This window comes from Hydra vulgaris, chromosome 14 (assembly GCF_038396675.1).
Source record: "Hydra vulgaris chromosome 14, alternate assembly HydraT2T_AEP".
Taxonomy (NCBI): domain Eukaryota; kingdom Metazoa; phylum Cnidaria; class Hydrozoa; order Anthoathecata; family Hydridae; genus Hydra; species Hydra vulgaris.
In genome coordinates this window covers 37,464,101-37,470,734 of record NC_088933.1, presented here as the reverse complement: position 1 = coordinate 37,470,734, position 6,634 = coordinate 37,464,101, and the positions used below count along the sequence as shown (strand labels likewise).

The 6,634-nt window shown below is 26.8% G+C and overlaps 1 protein-coding gene across 1 annotated transcript in view; it reads left to right on the top strand.

Moving 5' to 3' along the window:
- The first annotated feature begins 786 nt into the window (after positions 1 to 786).
- The window catches only part of LOC101241498 (mucin-2), a 68,585-nt gene continuing 62,737 nt past the window's right edge, over positions 787 to 6,634 (top strand). The window contains exon 1 of the mRNA XM_065818535.1: positions 787 to 916. The gene's annotated coding sequence lies outside the window, so the exon portion shown is untranslated. The remainder of the gene's footprint in view (positions 917 to 6,634) is intronic.

Below are 6,634 nucleotides of genomic sequence, written 5' to 3'. Positions count from 1 at the left end.
CATTCATTGTTGAGACAACCGTCTTTGACAACTAAAGTAATGTTTGAAAACATTTCTATTTCGACTGCAACAACAATATTTCTGCCATTATCTCTGACTAACATGTTGACTTTCCAGTTGTCACCAATGCTCAAGCGATTTATTGTAATTTTTATTACCCTCTAAGCTGTAGATAAAAGAGGTCTGATCTTTGCAACACTTAAACTGTCGGCTGATTATGAGATAAAGATCTAGGCTTAATCTTTCCTGGACTGAGTGCCGAAGAAGACCTAATTGTGTTGCCGAAGAAGACCTAATAGTTTTCGGATACGAAATTTGTTTATATCCGGATTGAAACAAATAAAGTTCGTGACAGGTAGTTATTTAATTTCAAAATGAAGTGAGTTGCTTATTTGTTTTGTGGGTTTTATTGTTTAATAAGTAACTTCTAAATGAAGGGCATTTATTAAACTTTTGTCTCTGAGAAGTGGTCAGAGGAGTACAGGAAAAAAATCACACATGTCCTCCTAAAGGAAGTTGATTGATCACTCTAAAAACCACAAATGGATTAAATTTTTGTGATGGTTTTTATGTGCAATTTTCATTTTTATAGCTTGGTCATTTTTAAGTATTTATAACTTCTGGGTTATTTTTTGTTGCAATATTAAACAACTTTAACGTTTAAATTGCATTTATTACATTAAATGCTCTACTTAATTTAATATGAGCAAATAAAACGTCATTTTATACTTAAAATACTTAAGATACACATAACATGAAACAAAAGATTTAAATCCGATCACAGTGTCATAGTGATGCTTTATTTTAATTTTTTTTTTCATGTATAGCAAATGAATAAAACTTTGGTATAAAATTTTTTAACAACGGACTGCTATGGTTTATTGATAAAGTGAAAAGTCAAAAAACAATGAAATAGGTAAAAACATAATATAGTTTTGAGAATATTTAAAATAACCTAAAATTTTATGTCATTTTATTCATTTGTTTATTTATGTTATATGTTTATTTATTCATTATTCCAATATTTAAGTTTCTACTAATATTCTTATTTTTAATCACTTTATATTCATTATTATTATTATTTTACGATCAACATTTATATTTTACTAATTTCAAACTATAATTAACCATTTCAAACAATAACTAATCATTTATATTTTACCATTTGAAACTATAGTTAAAAAAAGCATATATATCTTTTTTTTATTTATTACAACTTTGTTTATTTAAATTTTCTAATTATATTTTTAGCATTTACATTACATTTTACATTTTATTACTATATATATCATTTTAAATTAAAAGCATGTGTAGTAAATCAATATTTCTTTTGTTGATAGTCAACAAATTCATTTTAAAAATTGTATTTCAATAACAAAAAAAATACAATAAATAAATATGCAGAATAAACTTTTTTTTAAATGACACATTTTTTTAGCATACTTTAATAAAAGTTTTTTAAATTTATGAAAAATAAAGTTTAACGTACATTTAAAATATTAAATTCATAAATTTGTCTTATGGTAACTTGATCAGAGCAAGATAGCATACAGTGTCTTAGAGCAAGATGACTAACAGTGATTTCAAAATTTAGAACTTTTTGAGTTTTAAATATATATAAGTTTACTATCTAAAACAATCACGTGAGCATGTGTAGTTTTGTTTTAGAAAAAAAATTCAAAAAATGCTTGCTCGTATGATTTCGTTTCCTTCCGTTTCCCATTTCCGTAGAAAAACTAACTAGTGGAAATTCACCTTATAGGTCAGTTTCCGCTCATTTTTATTTTTACGGGAACGGTAAAGGAAAAATAAAAAATAATAACGCGAGTATGCGTAGTATAAACTTTATTTTGTTCAAAGTAAAACTGCACCTGCTCACGTAAATTACTTCCTTCCTTTACCCGTTCCTAAAGAAAAAAATAGATGATTAAAAACTGACTTTAATTTTCAAAACAATAACATTACAAAAATTTATCATATAGGAGCTTTTATTTTAAATCAATGATACTTAACATGAAAAAAACGGTCAATAAAACTTATAAGACATGCTACTTGCCTATGTTAACAATAAAAAGGTAAAAGTTATACTTTATTGGTGCTGCGCCAAGCAATGTTTGCATAGGAAATATGACATTAAAAAAATAGTTACAATTGAATCAAGGTACATTTGTTTGCAACTTGATTCAATTGTATTGCACCTTTTCATGTTTTTTTATGACACGTCTAAACCTTTTGAAAATAAACGGCGCAAATTAACAATATGGTTTTTCCAATTTAGGTTTTTTGAAAAAAACAACAAACAAACGCTTCAAAAATTGATCACTATACTTCTTATTATTATGCATATTATTTGGCTGCGGATATTCTTTACTATAAAAGTGAAAAAAAATCCTTTTTATTGAACTAAATTAATAATAATTTATTTAATCTAAACTGTTTGGAAATTTGACAAGATCAATGTTCATATTTTAAAACTGTTTAATAATATTTTTATGAGATAGAAATAAGTTTGAAAGATTTGCAAGCGCGATCAGGGTATGGGTTGACGAGTATAGATCTTTAAAAAAGCTACATTTAATATCTAAAAAAAGAAAATAATATAGTTTTACGATAAAACTATATCATTTAAAATAAAAAGTTGCGTTTTTAAAAATCTTCAATTAGACTATTTAAAATTTGCGCAGGTAAAACTTTTATCCGCACAAATTTATTTTCATCAGTTCAAAAAGTTTTTCAATTATTTTATCACGGTAACTGTTATATGCAAAAAAAAATTCGGGATAAATAATGTAAAAAGCTACATCAGTAAAAAAATCATAAGTAAATTGAAAGTTTTCTAGTGAGTTTAATATAAGCATTTTTTGGAAAAATTGTCGAATATTTTGTTATTCAATTTTTAAAACTTTGAGAACGCAGAAAAAATAGACATTTCACGATAGTTATTAGATAGTCTAAAAAAATAACAAACACTTGTGTTTAGAGATTTCACTTCAAGGCATGGGTATTCTACATCATAAAGCTTACCTTCAATCTAAACTCCAGAAGATTAATTTAGTCAAGCGTGCACTTTGTAAAAATTTTGAAAGATGCGTAGGATTGGACCTTAGTCTTTTAAATTTGTTAAAGTAAAAAAAAAAAACTGCATATAAGCGGGGTTAGATGTTACAAGAATTCCCACCTTATTTTGACATTGTATCATCCAATTTCGACATTGTATCAATAAATATCGACAACGTTGCATTTAAGTTCGAAAAAGTTGCATTCAATTTCGACAACGTTTTATTTAATTTTGACAGTGTTAAGAATACTATAATTATAATTTAAAACATTTGGATTCTTTCTAAATTCATTAGATAATAAAATTTAAACAAATATATTGTAAATGCTAATATTCGCTTATTAAAAAATAACAAAACAAATCTAAGTTTATTCATCAACAATTGATTCTCTTCTTTAATACGGAATTATAAACTTAAGCATGTGCCCAAATTAATTATTTCTATTTGGGCATGTAATATGCAATGCAACGGTGTCAAAATATACTGATACAATGTCAAAATTGAATAATACAATGTAAAAATAAAATTATACAATGTTGAAATAAGTTGAAAAACCTTGTATTAGTGACACTCCACTAAAATATAGTTAGGCCGGCGTCTGTTGCAGAAAAAACTTTCAAAAAAAGGCCTTCGTTATACACATACGGTAATTAAATTTCTGGAAGAGCGTTTTAAAGAGCTAAAAAAACTGATCTTGTTTCAAAAAAGTTCCCAGATTTTTACGGTCCCATTAACAGGATAAACGAGGTCAAAGTATTGAAGTATATATAAACCATCCTATAGTTTTATCCTAGACGGTTTCTATTAACTAGCTAATAATTAGTTTTTTCCTTTTCTTTATTACACCCAAATAAATAATAATTGATTTCAAATTTACGTAGTAAAAATATATAATTTAGTCCATATTAGTATCGTTATCAACTTCTGACAATATATTTTATTTGACTGTTTGTCGTCATCCTCCTCTGGTTGGTGTAGGCGTTACATTTGCACATAAACCATAAATATATAAAATATTAATAATCATATTAAAACAGGAAAACAACATTTCGATATTCGTAGTTTGTTAAAAGCTATACTCTTAAAAAATAAAACTTTCTGTGACTTCAACAAATTTTCGACAAAACCAAGTTTTTTAACAAGTTTGTTTTTTACAAACCAAATTTTTAATTTATTTTTTTCGGTTAGCGAAGTCACACTTTTTAGATTTAAAATTTTTCACCATGTGACAACAAGTTTAATAAATTCAGCAGCCTTATTTATGCTTGAGATGTTGGAGGTTTCAGGATGATTAAGTAGAGCGCTGTATGTTTTTTCAGAAAACATTTTTAGACAGGTGGAAACAGAATGTCTTTCGATATGACTCGGTCGAACAGTAACTTCATTTAAATCAGAAAGTTTCATTAGAAAATTAGATTCACCTTCAAAATGTTTTATTAAATGACTCCAACAAGCTATTTTCTCAACACCATTTTCATGAAAAGTTAGTTCTTTTTTTTCTGTGAGCCAATTGTTTCGGATGTTTTTGATTAGGTGAACAAAGTCAAACAACAAAAAAGTTCAGTTGGTGGTTAACCAAGTTTTTTCAGGAAATGTGTCAAATTTTTTAAAGAATGCTTGATTAGTTCAATTTCCATCACATATAATAATTACCTTTGCTTTGCAATTAGACTCTCTAACTGCTTCTACATTCAAATGAGTTTGATCATATAAAAACTGAGAATTTAACTTGTTTACAGGTAACATTTTCACAAGAAAGTCCACCAAACATATAAGTTATCATGACACCTAAAGCAGTTTTTGCAAGAGAATCTGCAAAAACTGCTTTAGGTGTCATGATAACTTATGGCAGCAAAATACTCAAATGCTCTGATGATTACATTAAGACTTATTTGTGTTCATGGAATCAATTTGCTCATTCATAACTATTTTTTTACTGTTTGGTGGGAAAAGGTTCAAATATCGCAAGACTTCTTCAAACTTAGACCATGTGTTAGCAACATTAGACACAATATGTACTTTTCTTTTCACACCATTGAAATATGGTTCAAACTTTAAATAGCTATCAAGTTTAATGAGAAATATTGGTGATGCATAAATATTAAAGTCTCTAGGATAATGCACGTTTAGTTGATCTTAAAGAGGGTATAGATGTTGGTATTAAAGGAACATTGGGCCAAATTGATGGTGAATTTTTTGGTCTTTCTTTTCCTTTTCCTTTAACTTTTTCAAATTTTTAGAGCCAGTGTAGTTCACAGAATACAGTGTTGCTTGTCAATTTTAAATTTGCATTAGGCACTCTCTTTAGTTAACTTTTTTTCTCGTCTTCTTCTCTTGGAAATCTATGAACTGACATTTTAGACTCGTTTGACTTTTTTCTGTTATAAGTAATTTGTAGAACAGCCATTCGTAGAACAGCCATAAACAAAACATTTTTTCACCATTTTTTTAACAGAGTAAGTAAAGTAGAAACATAGAAGAATCAAACAGACTTTTTTAATCTTACTCGTCCATTCAATAGAAGTTAATATCGGCTCCACTTTTGTTCTTAAATTTTTATGATATGATGATATCAATACAATGATATCAATGCAATATTGATATCAATGCAATGTGATTCAAACTGATATCAATGCAATATGATGATATCAACGCAAATATGATGATATCAATGCATGGCGCTCTTTAAGTAACAGGCGCCTGTTACTAAAAAAGCGCATTGATATCATCATTGATATCATTAATGTTAATTTCTTAGTTAAACTAATCTTAACAACTTGAAACTTATTATTTTATAATCGAACTATTTTAACATATATTTTTTCTTTCTTACTTAATTTTTTGTTTTTTCCGTTGAAAAAAGATGTTTGCCATTTACTAAGACATGGTGTACCAATAAATAAATGCAAACCAAAATTTTTTACATAAATTAGGTTTTTTTAATTTTTTTCAATTTTTAATTTCAAAACTTTAGATATTTGTTTATTAGACTTGAGATATTAGTTAATTATAAACATAAAACTTTTAAACATTAGCCTAAAAGTTTGAAAATAAAATAATGTTTTGAAATTTTATACACAAATTCCTTCGTGCTTTTATTCAATTAATAACTTCAAAAGCATTTAAAATTCCAAAATTAACTATTTCAATTGTCATAAGACGTTTTAAGTTTTAAAAACTATATACAGAAAGTAGGGAAGTGGTGGAAAATTAAGAATTATTGACAAAGAAAAAGAGATATTTTTAGTTCTTTCGGTTTATCGAAATCCGGCAAAGTCGCAGCATGATTTAGTAACAAAGATACTAAATCATGTAATAGATATTTCATTCAAAGAGTATTGAAAAAAAAAATCTGAAAGTTTATCACAAGCAAAAAATATCATAAAAGCCACTTGATGGAAAAATTAAGGCAATTCGATGGGCTAAAAGTTTGCTTAAATTAGTGACGAAAAAATTGGTGCATTTTAGAAAATATTGTAACTTACAGTAAAGACGATCACTCGATACTTCCAGGTAATCAACATTATTACCAGTCAAAATGTCATAAGGTGCCTGAAACATTTAAGTGCAAATTT